At 35.1% G+C, this 18,505-nt stretch overlaps 2 long non-coding RNA genes across 2 annotated transcripts; one reads left to right on the top strand and one right to left on the bottom strand.

Annotated features, from left to right (window-relative positions):
- Positions 1–3,933: 3,933 nt before the first annotated feature.
- On the bottom strand, positions 3,934–9,372 carry LOC138133698 (uncharacterized). The gene is made up of 3 exons (XR_011160488.1): positions 9,096–9,372; positions 7,134–9,042; positions 3,934–5,505 (listed from the first exon to the last, which is right to left on the bottom strand). It is a non-coding gene; the product is annotated as an uncharacterized lncRNA (long non-coding RNA).
- A 2,873-nt stretch (positions 9,373–12,245) lies between these two features.
- Positions 12,246–16,468, top strand: LOC138133471 (uncharacterized). Its single transcript, XR_011160376.1, has 3 exons — positions 12,246–12,462; positions 12,520–12,726; positions 12,896–16,468. It is a non-coding gene; the product is annotated as an uncharacterized lncRNA (long non-coding RNA).
- Positions 16,469–18,505: the final 2,037 nt, after the last annotated feature.

Raw genomic sequence — 18,505 nt, 5'->3', positions numbered from 1 at the left:
AAATTCTAAAGGATGGAGTTTTTGCCGATCCTGATTATCAGGCAATCAAATTTCGACGTTGTTGTAACATAAAATCAAAGTTTGCATTAAAATTGATGGTTTATCGTTTAAAAATTTATACTGCGAAATTAAAAAGGGAAATCAGAATCCGCCAAAAAATTAAATGGTCCAGCAAGAGTCATGCCATGAGGGATATGGTTCAAAATTTAAAACAATAGATTCGTATTTAGTATTTAAATGAATGTTTAAGCAAAAATATTTATTATTGTTCAATAAAATATTGTTTGGTTTGGTCTTCCAGTATTTTTCATTTTTTTATTTATTCTGATCCGTTAAAAGAAACTCTTGTGACGCTACTGACCTAATGACATTAAACTGACATAAATTTGGATCAAAAATAGTTGTCAAATATACGCGTTTGCCCTACTCTTAGTAAACTTTTATATAGGTACACTAGTAGTGTCCAAATTCCTAATACCCGCAACACTTTCGCGTGTTACCAGACACGTCAGGTCGTCTAGAGCCCCCAATGAGTTGTCTTGCTCTCAATTGGCTGCTAGAGAATGTGCATTTGTAAAATTATTAATCAAGAGTGCCTTGAACGAATTTACAAAATGCACTACAGTCGGGGAAACATTCCTTACTCCGCGACTCCTCAACGAGGTGAAAAAGTTTTCCAGAGAAGAAAATAAGAAGCCCTTAATAGTCTTTATGATGTTTTGTATGCAAGGAGTACGCACAAAACTTTTCTTGCGATGACAAAAAACTTGGCACACCACACTTCAATGGTTTGCATGAAGTTTTATTGTTCCCATTCAAACTGTCAAACAGCGTATCCATGAAAAGAATGAAGTCAGCTGTCTGAGACGCGTCTTTTTCCAATGTATTACATTCATTAATCATTACTGACCTCTGTAAACAAATAAATATGAAAAATAAATTGAAGTAAGTAGTTAATAGAAAGCATACCCCATTTTGCAATCCTTTTCATTAAGGAACCAACTTGATGGCTGAACACTTGCGCCGCCAAATATACTTTTATTTTGTTAATTTTGTCAATAAGAATGTGACAATCCGTTAATTTGGTACACATCCTAGTATCACCTGACACATCTAAATTGTAAAACTACTCACTATGACCCCATTTCGCAATTTTCTTTTCCCCGTTTATTTCAAAATGCAGATCTTTTGTCAGCAAATTGTTTCTTACACATTTTAAAAAATGTGGAACATCAAACAGAGGCACAATTTCTTTTTCATTAATAACAAAACCGAAATGTTTGTTATCTGTGCCTTCTCGTAAACACTTTTCTTTTGTATTTGCTAAGAGGGAGTTTATGGCAGCTTGATTTGCGGAACCTTGATCACAAACGGTTGCCACCACTTTGAATCCAATGTTTTGGCACGCTGTGATTGCCCCAGTTATTATCTTTTTTAAATCAGCAGCTTTTATGGGACCATTCAAAAATGTAAAAGAAATAGGTTGCTTCCACTGTCGATGAATTCCTCGTACCATTACCACGTCGGCCGAGTTTGCAAAAGCGCATTTTGCTGAATGTCCGAGATCTTCGAACCCTTATTCAATTCGGTCTTCTTTTTTGCTATACGTTAACCCAGTGCTGATGGATATTTCATCAAACATAACAACGCAATGTCTATCCACAGCCTTCATTTTTCGCACAGACTGTGAATACGTGAATACGTGTGCGTTGAATACGTGTTGATTCAAACCCGGACGATATGGTAATTGATTCAACAAATTGGTCAAGGTTCTCCTCGATGGTAGCTTCGAAAGTAACCTAAATCCCTTACCGCTCGCTTTTAAAAGAGACAAAGCTAAGATTTTCCAACGAAAAACGTCTCCCTTGTGGTGCCAATTTTTGGGTCCGCAGTTGTTGAAGGAAGAACGTCTGCGTTGGCGCATTCAATTCACAAAAATTTTGAAAACTAACACCATCTGCGAAGTTCTCTGAAGTCTATACAATTTTGTAGCGGATTCAACAAAAGTATTGTGAAAAAATTTACACCTAGGTGTTATTATTGTATTATTGTACATATTTATCCTGTTTCTTGTAGGGTTTTCTTTTCAGTATTTTTCTTTGTATTTTCTGATACGATGTTACGTTAGATTTGTGTATCCTTTTTATGGACTGTATGGTCTGTTGGGAAATATATTATTATTATTATTATTAAGGTGCGTGGTCTAAGCGATCGTACAAGTTAAATTACAATGCTTTATTTGGAGTTGCAAAGACAACAGCTAGAACTAAAAAAAATTCTAATGTGGGGGTTAAAAACAAATATTGCAAAAAATGTTATTACTTATTTGTTAAAAACTTGAAAAGTACGCATACCTCAATGGAAGCTGCAATTAATTTAGATGGGTTCAAACAATCACTCAATATGCATTAATTACAGTTTAAAAATATAATAGGGGATCGTGACCAGCAGTGCATAAAAAAAAATTTGAAACGCTAGACCATACGGATCAGGTTATTTTATACATAAAATTGAATGTCGTAATCACATATAATCCATGTAATACCCTAAGTCAGTAAAATGAAAAAGCTTATATTTCCTTGTTTCATTTATGAAAAGTGTATTATTTGTCTGGGGGTTATCTCTGCTGTGGGTGAAAACCATGTCAAAATTATGTAACGCATAACCTCAGAATAAAGTAATGACGGTTTCACATGTTTACTAAATTTTTTGACATAACATAAAGCTCACTTTAGAGAATCAACGCCTACCGCGATGCCACTTATTCTGAATTATACTATACTCAATTTCATATAAATGTGCATCTAAGCAAGCCATGAAAATCTGATTTTCTGTTGGTATTAAAGCTAAAGCTAGTGACTTTGACTTTCAAAGTTGCTTGCTCTGCGCAAACCCGATTTGACTAATTTTTCAGTTTTTGTCCATTTTAACATTGCTGATTTCAAAAGCAATGTTACGTCTTTTTACTGATTAAATTAAAGTAATTCTTATTTGTTTTTGTCTTTGTATTTTTACCAAGTAAAGATTTATTGGACATGACCTTCATAAATGTGACTTTTGTAATGTAACTAAATTAAAGGTGCTTTTACAAATGCACAGCTCACTTGATGAACATTTATATGAAATCAATTATATATGCACGCTTTTTAGCTAAAAATGCACTGAAATATGCAAAAAATATGCAAAACATGCTATAATATGCTCTATCACTTTTATAAAAAAATACAAATTTCACAGAAATAATTTATTTATTCAAAATTTATCAATATACAGTGAGCGGCAAAAGTATGGAATAAATTCCTAAACTTGAAACACGTGTAACTTGATGGGAGTTTGCATATTTCCAACACTTACATAAGGAAAATTTTGAGAAAAAAAAAAATAAAGGTGGAAAAAATAAATTTTATAACGAACTAAAACAAGTCAAAAACTGTGTACTTAAAATTAAGGAATTAAATGTTCGAATTGCCATCCCCCAGCTTGTTGACAATAAACAAGTCTATGAAGAAATTCCTCCTGTTTTAGTTTTAACTAGTTTTATCACGGCACCCAATCAAAATGAAAATTTCTATGCGTTGTGTTTCTGTTAAATGAGCCATTTTCGAAAACGTTTTGTAAAACAAATAACACAAACGATTGAAATTAGCAGTACTATTTAATTGTTGGATTTATCTACATTGACTTGTTTTTGTTCGTTATTACATTTATTTATTCCAAATTTTTTTTCTCAAAAATTTCCTTATGTACCTAATACAACAAAATTTTATACTGTCGTTTAGAAAGGGCTATCAAAATCAAGCAAAAAATAGGGGGTTTCTATTTTAAAAAAATATCGATGACGTCATCACTCGAAAACAAATGACTGCTTGGAATTCTGTTTGGTATCTAAATATGTATTTTTATAAACTAAAATTGACTCGTCTAAAGATTAAAAAAAAATGTTCAAATTTTAATGAATTTATTCCATACCTTTAACAAAAAAAATATGGAAAATTGGAGAAATATACACTGATATGCATTTTTTCCCAAAATATGCTCAAGGTGCTTAAAATATGCAAAATATGCATTTTCAAAATGACGTAATTTCATTCAAAATTTGTTAATACGCCCAGAAAATCCAAAATTTTGTCTATATACGTCACAGAAACAAATATGCAATTTGTATATACTCGAAATGTTTTGGATATGGATTGTCAAACTCAAGGTCGCTTAAAACTTATGATTGAACTGTACATTAGTGAGATCTGTCATAAATTCCAATAGCCTTATTGGCGCGCCTAGTTACTTTTGCTGGTAGTGCCAACTTAACGATAGGTCCCTAATCCACATCCATAACGTTCCGACTGTAGAATCCGAGCTTTAATTTTGACCATTTTCATATGGAGCGGCAACCATAAATTTTACATTCAGTTTTCACGCCAACTTGGACTACAATCATTTATAATGACCCCGTATAATACAGCCAAAGAAAATTTCCTTAACAAAAAATTAAAAATTACCTTAATACAGTGTCGAAGAATTAAAAAACTAACCTAACTTTACATATTCCTTAGATCAAAATTCGACACCTTGTCAAGTGCACTTTCGACAAATGCGTTGTTGTTATTTGATGTGTACAGTTGCGGCCGTTGAAATCTCAGACAGGAAAGATTTAAACACTCTGTATAAATTCCGAAATTTGATTAGCGTAAACAGGATTTTCATGAACGATTATAAAGTCAGTGTCAGTATTTGACATATTAGGTCAGAATCGTGCGTAACTTTTGAAATGCCGCAATTATCTGATTTGCAAAAATGTGTTTGACTGAGGGACGGTGTGACTATAAGAGCCATTGCGAGAGAAATTAATGTGGATAATGTTTGAGTGACATTTTGAGAAACGTCACTTTCAATACCATTTACAAAGCTAAAAGTTTGGCGTTGTCAAAGTGTCTGAGTTTTCAACGGCCGCAACTGTACGTACAATACTGTATAATTATCAAATTTGAGAGATAAGAAGTTTCCTTAATATTTTTCGACAGGCAATTTATGTTAATGAGGTACACCACCGCAGTAACCCCCCAGTATGTTCAAGAACACGTGCACGTGTTTTTAAGTGAACACGATCGAATTTTTGATTGATTTTCGGCGAAAACCTATAGCTCATTTTAGTTAAAATCGGAGTTTGGAAACACGTTTTACAGATTTGGCGTTGACCAAACTCTTAAATCAACCTGTTTTAGAAAATAGCTTTAAGTTAGGGCGACCATATTTTATTGTTACTCTCCACTATCCATTATCAAAATATTACTGCACTTACAGCTATTTTGTTAATTATAACTTCTATATTAGGTAAAAGGGTAAAACTTACATACAATTCTAGTATTTGCTGATTATCTGCATTCGGGGTGGTCCTTTTCGATTCGCATCAAAATTCCACGTTAATTGTGGTAGGTATTCTTCATCGTTGTCGAACGCCTCCAAAAGTATTCCCACAATGCCAATAAATAACACGATCTCGCACATCTGGAACATAAATTATAAATTCGTTGTTTTCAAAAACACGTGCACCACGCTGTGAAAGAAAAAGTAACCAAATATCTAATGCAACAAATGAGAAACGACCAGTAGATTGTATATGCACGAGTGAATTTTAAAATATCTATAATTATAAAGACCAGGGGCGGCTTCTCCGGGTAGGCAGGGGAGGCAGTGCCTCACCAAATACTTTACTAACCAAAATCTTTTTTAATAGATAATTTTTGATTTTTTTTAGTATAAAAATATTTTTATGTTTGTATACTTTTATTTTGTATCTACATTGAATTAATTATTATCGAAGAATAACTGTTGCATGTGTTAATTTGATTATGTATTTTGTATTTGGCGCGTAGACTTATTCAGAGCGTTCAGCGTACCGTAGAGGCACCGTAGACTATGCCACTTCATTTTTCTGCCTAAGCTGTGTGGTTGGTGGAATAAAGAACTGAATACCATCAACCATCAACCCGTCATACACTGTTATTGGTTACTGCGTGTTAGTAAAGTGCAACTCGAGGCTATGCCTCGGTAGTTTTGTCATTTTCATTGTAGTCGTAAAATTTTATTTTATATTATGATTATTATGACTATGAGCGATTAACGGACACAATGGTTGTGTCGAAAAGGTTGGGAAGCGCGCGGGCGTGAATCATGCGTTCCTTCAGCTCGACCTCGAACAGAAGTTGAAATTTAATGTTGTTGTTGTTAAACATTGCGGTTTAGTTAGGTTATGCAGGCTTAGTGTTAGTGATGGTAAGTAGGTAAGTAGCAATTTAATAAAAATGATCTCAATAGCAAGTACCAGTCAAGAACAAGAGGCGGTTGTCGTTCCTGTTAACGTCGATCTCGATTTTTTGATAAATAAATGCCGGTCTTGTAAACTTTCCTACGAAGATAAGTTTTATGTAGATTAAACAGTTAAAGAGACCTTGTCCTGATGTAACTGATCTAAGTAAAACTTTGGTAACTACTGGTAAACAGAATAGTGCATTTACTAATTCGTGGTAGGTACGGAAAATATGATTGGCTTGTTGGCAGTAAATTACTTAAAAAACTTTTATTTTATTCAATTCGTGACTAATAATGAGACAGTGTGGACAAAAACAGGGTATTCTGATTTGAACGATTTAGGGCGTGCATTAGAGAAGCACAATAAGAGTAAAGAGCATATTGCTTTTGCTTGTAAATTCGTTCTTTTTCGTTTTTTTAGAAAAGTTTAGATAAGAATAGCGTACGGGAAAATCGTGAAATTATCAAGTCTAATTTATATTGCAATTTTTTTGTGCCAACAAGAGTTGTCGTTTATTTTCCATAATAAACCCAATGCATGATATTGTTTTCTTAATGTTACTGTCATTTTCAAAACGTCCAGGTTAGGGAAAAGTGGAGCATCTTGAAATTACGTCTCACCTTTGTAATAATAAGCATTATATCCATCACCACCGTTTAACTGGTGCAAGGTCAAAAAAAAATAACGCGAAAAAACTGACCAAAAAAATTGCTAGTGCCTACCCGGTTTTGATCTTGACGAGCCGCTACTGATAAAGACCATATTTCATTTTCACTAAACGCGAAAATAATTCGATGATAAATAAATAGGAATACCTACTCACCCCGTACACCACTTCCAATTTTCTTCAGTGTTGCCTTCTCAAAAGCCACATGTTAAATGACCATGAGAGTCATGAGATGAGACTGAGAAGTGAGAAGAAGTGGATTAGGGCAGCCAGCGCCTCTAGTAGCCGGTCGACAAAACAAATGGACGAACCGCCAAATTTAAACTTCAGTATCAACCAACAAAGTTATTTTATTATTAATGTTTGATCTTCAATTTGAGAAAATTGTTATCATTTTCATTCAAATTTAACTTAAACAATCAAAATTATATTTGATAACGTACAAACGTGTTAATAATATCTACCTGTTCACGTTGGGAAGAACAGCTGTGGTGCAAAAGACTGACGTGTCACTATGACAACTCATATGAAAGTTAATGCCAAATGTGTTCGATTTGAACCACGGTAGAGAATAATATAAGGTAAAACGACGAAGCGCCAAGCAGTGACTCTCGAGTGGTAGACAATCGTGTTAGAAAGAGACGGAGAAGGTAGTGCTGCAGCGGCTCACTAATTTCGGCGTGTAAATTAATATAAAAACCAAGACAAGGATTAAAGAGTTCTTGAATAGTTTTGCTGGTAGTACCATAACGGTAAACGACTTTATAAACCAATAAGGTGACTTAAAATAGTGATGTATCTAGGCAATAAACCTTTTAACGCTTAACGTAAATACGGCAAACGAATTTCAAAAAGACTGTATTAACTAATGGTACCTCGCATATTAATTATTCACTGTTATTGAATCTCTTATTTTAGTTTTCTTTTGCATCAGTTTCTGGGAGTAAAGGTTAGGGAATAAAATGAAATGAAAATGAAAAAAAATATTTTGTTCGATACCTCCCTAGAAAGTGGGTTTGTATCCATGGTTACCAGTGGGTGAAGGTTCCACTTTTGCTCATTCTCTTTCGCTCACGCACTTTCGCTTACGTACTTTCGCTCACGCACTTTCGCTCACGCATAATTGAAATTCGATTTTATGAAAAAGAATTTGTATATTGAAAATAATTACATACCAATAATAACTAAACGTTATTCACGTGGAGTTGAACATTTCAAGGTCAAATAATTTTATTTTTTGGCTCTGTAATTATGTTTTGTAAATAGTGACATGCAGCTAACCAACATAATGCGAATTTAGCAATGCTCAATCCATCATGAACGGTATTTACCTGCATGTCACTATTTGCTAAATTATTTGACCTTGAAATGTTCAATTCAACGTGAATAACGTATACAGTGCGTTTTTTTAAGATTGGCCAGAGGGTTTTACATGCTAATTTTTCAACCTCCTGTTAACTTTGTATTTGTAATACCTAAATGGTTGTAATAGACAATTAACAAATAAAATGTTATTTGCAAAAAATAGTGTGAACATTAATATTAAAAATTAAATGAAATGTTCAAAATGGGCTCCAGAGGCAGTTAAGCAATCACACAATCAATTACATATCAAAATTACAAATGTCAGGTGAAATTTTAGCCTACTGAAAATTTAAAATTGGAGCAAACGGAATTCAAAAAATGTCTTTTTGCTAACTTATTCCTTGATTCTGGTTATTAAATTGAAATTGTTTCAATACATTATCATATCCCACAACTTTACTACAAAACTGGGTTGAATATTTTCATGAGGACAAAAGTTAACAGGGGGTTGAAAAATGTAGCTTGTAAAACCCTATGGCCAGTCTTAAAAAAACTCACTGTATAACAATTCATCACTTTACATAATTAATCACGACGGCCACCGAATATGCCCATCATCAGTACAACTTTCTGAAGGATCGACTCTTGGTCCGCCGCTTCCAGTAAAAACTTGCAAACATCGTTTCTTGAAGAAGTTGTAGCTTTTTTCGGCTGATAGTTTCTACATTTTGTTTTCAAAAAGGAGGTGAGACTTTTGAACCTGTACAATTTATTATATTAAAACAACTAATAGCTTATTAAAAAACCTCTTACCTGGATACCTGGAGATATCAACGTTTTGAAATACAAACAGTGTACTCTTCAACATTGAATAACCGCGTTGATGCTGCTTTCGTCTTTTCCCTTAATCTCGGTCTGCCATTGTGTAAATGTTTCCAATTCTTTCTGGTATCGTAATTGTGATTTCGTAGGCACCATTTGGTACTTTGCGGCACTTGCCTCTTCCAGGACGTCATCAGGAACACAGAATTCTTCGTCATCCATTTCCACAACGTGGTGTGAACAATTACTTTATTGACTTTGCAAAACTTTGTTTAGTTTGTATTTTATTTTTTTCCATAGCAACAGATCTCTCCGAAAATGTGATTTATTTATTTTATTTCAATTTTATTTAAAATTTTAAATATAAAGTTACAGACTCATTTTCTAAGGAGTTATGTCAGGTATCGAACAAAATCAAATACAGCACTCGAGAGTAAGGCCGCTTTTGTTCACTTGAATTGCATCGACCACTCCGCTGCGCGTCGTGGCCAAACATGCAATTCGCGTGAACAAAAGCTTTACCTTCCTCTCTCGTAGTGTAAATAACTAAAATATTTATTGCGCTTGAAGTCTTGACTTTCTTTTTTTTATGACAATTTTTTTGTATTTTTAAAATCAGTTTTGTAATATTATTTTTTGCATAATTATCGCAATGACAATACCACTTTTCTAAACAAAAAATCGTAATGAAAGTTGCACTTTTTTAAACGAAAAATCGTAATAAAAGTTGCATAATTTTTTTCCATCTCCTTGGAGATGATTGGCAAAGCATATCCACTTTTTTTTAATTTTTCATAAATCCTTTTAGGCCAAATTTCTCAACTTACAACGATTTGCAAAAAAATAGTGTGTATAACACGTTATGAAAGTCTCTTTTTTTCACTCATTTGGTTGATTAAACTGCAAATTCAGTAAAGAAGTATGGCTTTCATAACTAGTACAAATAACTATTTATTCTCATCACTAAAAAATAATAAATTAATTTTGACATAAACATTAAACTTATTGCTTAGTACGTAATGAAATCCACAACTTAATAAACATTGACTTAATTGAATAGTAGATAAAATTGTAACGCACAAATCTGAGGTACTTTTTGTTAGAAACTGATTTTTAGTAATTTGTCCATCTACGACCATTTTTTCCCATTTGTCTAAGTAATTCAAATTTGAATTCAATATCTGGAAATATTCTCATTTATTCGACGAAATGCTTCATTATACTTAGGAACTTAGGTATACCACAAGATCCTTGCTATTAACTCTGATAGCTTTTGCAGGGTGACGGCGCCGGCGGTTTAAAGCATCGAATAAATCATTTATCTTTTTGTAAATAATATTGTTACATCTCAATGTTTTAAATAATCATCCTTATCCTTATAATATTTTAATCCATCCGCTACTTCATTACTAAATATCTAGACAACCCTTCAGCTTTTTTTATGCAAACTTTATTGTAACCTTACCTGTGTAGCTGATTTGACTCGTATTTTATGTAAACTAGATGGTTTTAAATGCATACCCGTTATTTTACGGCAAATTTGTAAATTGTCAGGGAAAAAATGCAAAAAATAATAGCAATCCTTCGTATACGTGCATTGGACTGAGCACTACCTTTTCCATCCTTTATATTGATCTCTCACTCGCACATGTCTAGCGTTCGAGGGACACAATCTCAGCGCTGGACACGCTTCGTCGTCTTACCTATATTATTCTCTACCGTGATTTGAACCAATAATGTTCAATCCAACGTGAACAGGTATTAGTTGTAATTATCTTACTGCAAATTTATATCATCTACAAGAATGTAGGCATTATACAGGTGATTAAGAAGGATTGTTTAAGTTGGTAATATTGAATTTTATTTTTAAATGGTAGTACAACTGGAGTAACCGCCGGTTGTTGACGGCTTAACAGTGAAAATAGTTGTTCTATATTTCAAATTAAATTTTTACTCTCATATCCTACCATTTTGTTGTTCTTAATGTTACCCACGATATATGTCAAATACGAACCATCAAACCATATCTGGTTGCAGTGTTGCAAATAGCTGAATAAAAAAGTTTTTAATTGTATTGCCAACTCGAACAGTCCTTATTGATCACCGTATAATAGCGAACTGTAAAGTCTTATCAAATTTGCAATCGTTTTCACAGCTGATTAGCTATAAGCATAATCTAAAAACAATCTAAAGTTGAGTTTGGTACTATCCCTGATTTTATGCGGCCCGCGAAAGTAATACCATCACAAAAAATCGGTCTCGGCAAAAATGAGTTTGACACACCTGATTTATAATCAGTACAGGGTCATTATAAATGATTGTCCCATCGCAGTTGGCGTTGGTGACGTAATTGAATGTACCGCAAGCCTCATAACATGAGTGAGATAGGTGGAGCTACTGGCGGTACTGTCTACTAAAGTCCATCCATTTTCAATATACATTACTGTTAGGGAATTTTCTTTTCATGTCGCCGGCCGTTATCGACGGTTTTGCATGATTCAAAATCCGCCGGAAACGTAAAATTCCCGGCCTAGTACTTACAAAAGTGACCTTGACTAAAAATTCGCTAGAGAATGGGCAGGCAGCATTGAATATAGCCAACGGACTCCGTTTCGGCTCAGGGACGCGAGGGTCGCAGGTTCGATTCCTCTTGTGAAACAAATTTTTTACTTTTTAAAAATGATTTAAATTTGTCGGCATGAAAAATTTTGTGGACTACACGTCCAGAAAATGTTTTGCGAGTGCTCGTGTTGCTTCGCCTCGGCTAAACCGCCTCGGCTACGCAATATCACTCACGCTCGCAAAATATCATTTTCTGGACTTGTGATCCAAATAACTATTTTTTTGTATTGCAATGCAATGAAAGTCTTTTATTTTTTCTAATATTGAACATTCAAACCGGGCGTTTTGAATTTGTCAAAAAATTTAATCGAATGCAGGTTTTCACGGCCGTTGTCAATAGGGTTATTGTTTTCCGGGTTGTGCCGTGGTCGTCTGGATTGCTGGGTAGCTGACGTTTCGGAGCTTGTAAGTAAACAGTTTACTTACAAGCTCCGAAGAAGATGGTAGCATGGCTATTGAAACCTCAGCTACCGAGCAATCCAGACGACCGCGGCACAACCCGGAAAACAATAACCTTATTGTCAAAAAATTTGACACTGTCAGATTATAATTACTATTGAAAAAAATACGATGAAGTAGCGATATCATGGAGGCCACAGGCTGTGTTATAAAGAGAAAATTCCTCACTTTAGAAACAAAACAAAGTGTTCACTGGTGTTTTATAAAAATTTGGGAAGTAAATGGTCAAAATTTGGGAAAGATGCCAGTTTACCGAATGGTTGGGGAGATTTATACCGTAAGTTGTATTAATTTAAATTGAATTATTTAGAATGTTAGCTTCAATTTCTTACAGATATCTGAAGGGAAAGTACTGAAAATTTTTCAAAATTTCTGGGTCGGGGGCACAGGCACAGAATGGAAACGACGCACGATGGAACAGTGAAGAAATATTTGCGCCGTTGTGCGTTTTTTCCTTAATTATAAGAACAGGCTCCTGACTGTTCATTTTTATAATGTCTCATGTTTCCACTCTCTGTCCTGCTCTGAAATTTTTTCGAAGGTAAAATAACAAACTTCATTTTTTTATTGGATAAATTTTTCTATTTTACGAAAACTTTTTACTTTGACAATTTTATCAACTCGTAAAATTGCCTGAAGCAAAAATTTTTGGCAAGATTAATTCCAGAATACAAACTTTAACGTTAATTATTTATTTATAATAATTACAGGTATTAAAAACACAATTATTAAAAACAATTTGAGAATCTGACAGGAGTAACATGAAATTTTATCCGCTTTTGACAGAAGCCAGACTAGGAGGATGATTTATCCGCGATAAACATTTTTGATTGGATGAAAGCAAGTGCTCTGATTGTCTGAACACGCACGTTTGATGTAGGTATGTGGGAATTAATCGTTAAAATCTGTTCCCGTTTATTAAGGTACAATTACTTACTGGTTTCAATGCCGATATACAGTGTGGAAACTTTAACTGGAATAAAATTCATAACTTGGACATAGGTGATATTTGTACAAAATCCCAAAACAGGTCGATTTTTGTTTTTCCTTGCCCACATTTTGGCGCATATGGTTTTTGCATATCTGTTTCCGGAAGCTCGCAACCACCCTTAACTGACTTTTTTTTTCAAATGGAAAAGTATGCCAAGTGATGCCTCGTTTGAAAGCCCACTTCGCAAAGATTACAACGCACTATTTGTTTCCTGAATATTTTCAAAGCCTACGTGCTAAAAAATTTAAAAAATTGTGCAAAAAATGTACAAAACGGGCACAGTTTGTTTCTTGGCCAATTGCAGATCGATAGTAACAATCATGCATCCCTTACGTTTTATAACATTTCCGGTATGATTTGCCTAATTTCATGCCTAAAATCGAACAGTATTGAAGATCTTAGGCAACGTATTAGAGATGGCCTCACCGAATGATTACACCCATCGAACGATATCCATCTCTCGAGCTAAAGCCCTCGAGCTGGATTCATCGTTCTCCGGGCGTAATCATCGTTGTAACGCCCTTGGTGCATAAATAGCTATTTCGCCAGCCTTTGGTTATTTCAAAAGTAGCTGTCACTTTTTTATTTGCTCTCCTAACAATTTTATGGCAAAATAGTCGAAATGAAAGTTAGAGAGAATTAAAATTTCTGTCTAATTTGAGTCTTAGTTTTTTTCTAACACCGTGTGGTACTGAAAGAAAGGTAATGGTCCGAGAGCTAACAACGTTTTCGAGAAAGAATTTCAGGTAGACTGATTTTTTAATATTATAAATTATTATTGAACTTAAATAGGGATGGCAAAAAAACAACTTGTTATTAAAAAATAATACAAAAAAAACCTAAGAACAATGGTGAAAAACGCACGTTGCTAGGTCTAATATTTTCCAACATACAGCCTTTTGAATTTGAGCAGAAGTTGCGTGTGACGTCATACCGACACAAGTCTGCCAATATAACAGGGACTGCATATGCGCGCACAGAATTTAGTCGTAAAAATTGTGTGTGAATGACAAAAAAATACCGAAATCGTATGCTTTTGGCTATATCAACAGTTCTTTGGAATTTATCATGTCCAGCTTAAATAATACATTTTTCTTATGATGGCATGTGAGGCATGTACCTATAGACAGATATAGGCGAAACAAATGACCGATGGTGGCGCTGCAATCGTGACAAATATGGCCGTCGTAAGAAGTACATTACGTTATTTCGTTTCTGTTTTTGTTATTGTGTACGATGGTGTACCTTAGTTTTGAGGATGTTTTTTCTTATTTGGAGGCAGTACCCTCATCTCAGTGTGTTGGGAAAGGGCAGAGAGTCTTAAAAAGTGTCACCATAGTGGTTTTATTTGCTCTGTGCCTGAAAACTTAAGCATCCATGCTTTATGTTGAGATAACCGCTTTTGAATTCAAAACTAACCGCCAATGAAAGCTATAGAATTACCGGCGTTCGGTACCGTCGGCGACCGCTTGGGGGCGTGGGTGAAAGTCGACAGGGGATGAACGGCCATGTTTTTTTTTCTGGAGGGCACTTTTTCTTGACCGCAGAGTAGTACAGAAGTACCGTGTATTTTTCTGTGTGCTAATTGGGCGATTTTAGTTGTTTTTTTTATTGAACTGTGCTAAATGTTGCTGTCCAACTTCTGTTTTGAACTAGGTATGTGTTTGGGGTACTAAAATTAGTTCTGCTTCGCGCGAAATGTAGTTTAACAATAATAAGACACAAATGGGTCGCACGTGGGTTTCCACCATGTTTTACAAAATCCACATTTATCTCGACCATCCCCATGTATTATGTTTTTAACATTATAAGCTTGCGAAGGAGCGTAAGGCAGCCTGGTTCTAGTTTTGCTAAATTTATAAAATTGACGGATCACGTTTTCCCTTTGTTGTCAAAGCAGGTTTTTACAATTCACTAATTTTCCTAAAAGAAAATGACACCAAGTTTTAGCGTGGGTCTGTGGCTTTCACTTTTTATCAGCGCACTCCCTCACTTTGATCCCCTTTCTAATTATTCCGAGTGACGCTTTTGGTGTAACAAGTATTTATTTATTGCTTAACATTTTTAATCAAAATTTGAAAGTTTCCACTTTCCATCCCGGTAGCAACCAATTGGGTTTATATTTCAGGTATCTGCGCGGGCTTTTTCCTTATCCAGGGATCTTCTACATTTAGGTATTTTCATCGTTTAGTCCCGGGGCGCCCTCCATATTATTCAAGGGGGGGGGCCCTTGTCGATGATCCGGCTCTAATAGGCTAGGGTCGACTGGACTGTGTTTTTTTTTGTTTTATTGTTATGTATGTGTTATTGGTTGTTACCACTTTTCCATCCCAAACTGAAAGTGTTCTTAGATTACTCCGTCAACAAAGTTTTGTCGCGGTTTCGTTTACATTTTCCAGTTGCTGTAAATGTCAATTCTTCCTTATCGCGAGGGTCTCTCTCTGTTTGAGGGGTTTAGTTGCTCCTAACATACAATCGTTGAACACGACCCCGCGGCCCCTCGTTTAACATGTTGTGCCCCAAGAGAGACCCGAAAACCATAACGCTTGGCGGGGCTTGCTGAATGCTGGTCCGCAACGTCGCTCATGGTGTAAGTTGAATCCGAGTTCCTTGGCACATAACTTCCGGAATGGTAATCTGTTCTCGAAGTTTGTGGTACTTGACAAGCGTCGTTTGTTTTTGCTCTGAAATAGTCATATTCAATTCAACCGATGAACTTAGAGTACCTCAATTTGTTGACTTAACGTAAAGCAGTTAGGATTTTTCCCCTTAGCACTAAATCACGGGTAGGCGGGAAATGATAAAGTCGTAAGGATAGGTACCACAGACCTCCGGACCACCCAAAGCCACTCACTCCTTCTATAGCGTATCTGCCGTATATTGTAAATTAACTTGGAAAAGAAAAAAAAAAGAACATGCTGAAGTTCTCGCCTAGTGCCCGCTCTCGCTCGAACGGTCCGAAGTAACTGTTTTGTTTGTAATGTACATGACCCTCCTGTTTTTTTCTGAATTTGAATTGTGTTGTTTATGAAATCAGTTTTGCTCAATTCTCACTAACTGTCCCGTCCACGTTGTCACTTCGGACTTGTTCGTATTTTCAGGAGAGGTTTTAGCGGAGCCTCATTCGGGGGTCTGGGAGAATGGCCAGAGCTCACCATTTTCCTAGAGTTCTAAATGAGTAGTCTTCTCACATTTGAGGAGACTTGGGTGCCCTCTCCCGAGGCGTTTTATTATTCATGAATCCCGGCGTTAACGAAAATCATAACTTTGAATAAATAGCTGGTTTTAATTATTGTGTTGTTTTATTTGCACTCTTCTGTGTGGTTCACAAACCCTGTTGGAACGAATCTGGTAATGTTTAATTTGTATAAAAAAAACCACAACGTAGGGAAATTAACGAGGTACGATCACGCGCTCTTGGCCATTTTTGAATTTCGCGGGTGTTATTTTCATTGCGTATGTTGGTAGAAAAAAAAAATGAGATGGACGCTTGGTGGGAAATTTGAATTACCCACTTGGTTCATCACAATGTCTATCAAGTTATTCTTTTAATCCAAATCTGTTAAAATCTAGGTACCAATTCAATGAAAAACTAAGGAAGATTAAACATTCATATTGAATGAATTTTTGAGGTTATAGATTTACTTGTTAGTTATTAGCCGTTGACGATTGTTTTAAATACTCAGCAGGCCAAGATATTTTTTTGTTAGATTGCCAGATCCTGTCACATACTACGTGACAAAGAAAGGTAAACACCCAGTATAGTCTTTCTAACTCACGTTGAGCCAGCAATAAAAATAAACTGCGTACCCTCATTACTGCAAGTGCCACCTCCTCTTAGCTTTACAATGAAGATGAATTTATGGTTTAAATGACAGATATTTTTCTTGCTCTTTCTTGATCGTTTCCAGGTACACCGGGCGCAACAGGCCAGGGCTGTTTTCGGTATAAATCTACCTTCATTTAAAAGCTAAGAGGATGATGGCACTTGCGGTAATAAAGGTACGCAGTTTATTTTTATTGCTGGCTCAACCCGAGTTAGAAAGACTATACTTATAGTTTTATTTCAATAAGTTTTTGCGGGCAAATGTGTTTTGGGTCAGATAAGAATAAATAACTATTTTGAACCAAATAAAGGCACAAAGAGACCAGAAAATCATAGTTTGAATCGTAGAGGGATATGGAGGGAGCACTCTTCAAAAAAGTGGTTACGACCGCGCTTTTCTGTAGACCTAACAAAAGGTCTCCAGATGAGCCGAGAGAAACCGAAGTTAACGTAGATATTTCATCTTTCCAGTGGCGTCCCTTTAACTTTTTTTCTGGGGACAATTTTTGTAGGAATTGTAGGAAGACGACGGTAAATATTTAGTTCAAAATAAAAACAGATCAGAATTATACAACTGAAAAAATACAAAGACAATTCGCCAACCGGTTCACGTGTAAAAAACCAAATCCCAGTAAAATGACGGAACACCGACGCCTATGAAGCATCTGATGCCCAACGACCCTCGACACGAAATTTCACGAAATACTGGCGGTCATTTTAAAAGGCGTCATAAAAGGTCTCCGCACAGGTCTCGCGACGTGCCGCTTTCTTTACATTGCTAGCATAGGCAGTGCTCCCTCCATATCCCTCTACGGTTTGGATTGAATATTTTCCATATAAGTACAGTTTTAAAGTAATTTCAAATGACTAATGCCATAAAAGTGCTGTTGCAAAGGCAAAGTGGTTTTTTGCAACTTGAATTAACTTTAGTAATTAGTAAATACACATGTAACAACCACGAGGTATACTTCACAAAGTAATTCAACCAGGTTCCTCCAGAGGTCACTTTAGAACATTTCGTTCAATTTCGTTCTTTTCGTTCGCCTATACGCTCCGTTTAGGCAATTTTTAAAGCTAAAGAAAGACATTTAACTCGGTTTGTTAAAGAAAAACAATATTTGTTCTTTATTTGTTCTACATAAAAATGTTACAATTACATTTGTCGAAATGTTCAATAGAAGTCAACATTTTTTTTTATAAACCAAATGACACCACATACATATCTGGAAATACTTTTCTTCTCTTCATTTTACGTTTCAAAATAGAACTTGATCTAGCCATATTTATTTAATAAATCGTCTCTGGTTGTGAAACGTTACTTTTTTGTGGTTATGTCAAAATTTGCTTCACGATAGCTGATTTTATAAACGACCGCATCTGGGAATCGCAACTAAGAAAGAAGGAAATAATACTTAATTATACTTAATACTTAATAATTTCAAATTGACAAAATACATTTTTCCTATATACAGGGTGATTCAACTTTTACCGCCGGTGGCAAAA

The sequence above is a fragment of the Tenebrio molitor genome, chromosome 6 (genome assembly GCF_963966145.1).
Source record: "Tenebrio molitor chromosome 6, icTenMoli1.1, whole genome shotgun sequence".
Lineage (NCBI taxonomy): Eukaryota > Metazoa > Arthropoda > Insecta > Coleoptera > Tenebrionidae > Tenebrio > Tenebrio molitor.
This window is presented reverse-complemented; position numbering and strand designations above follow the sequence as displayed.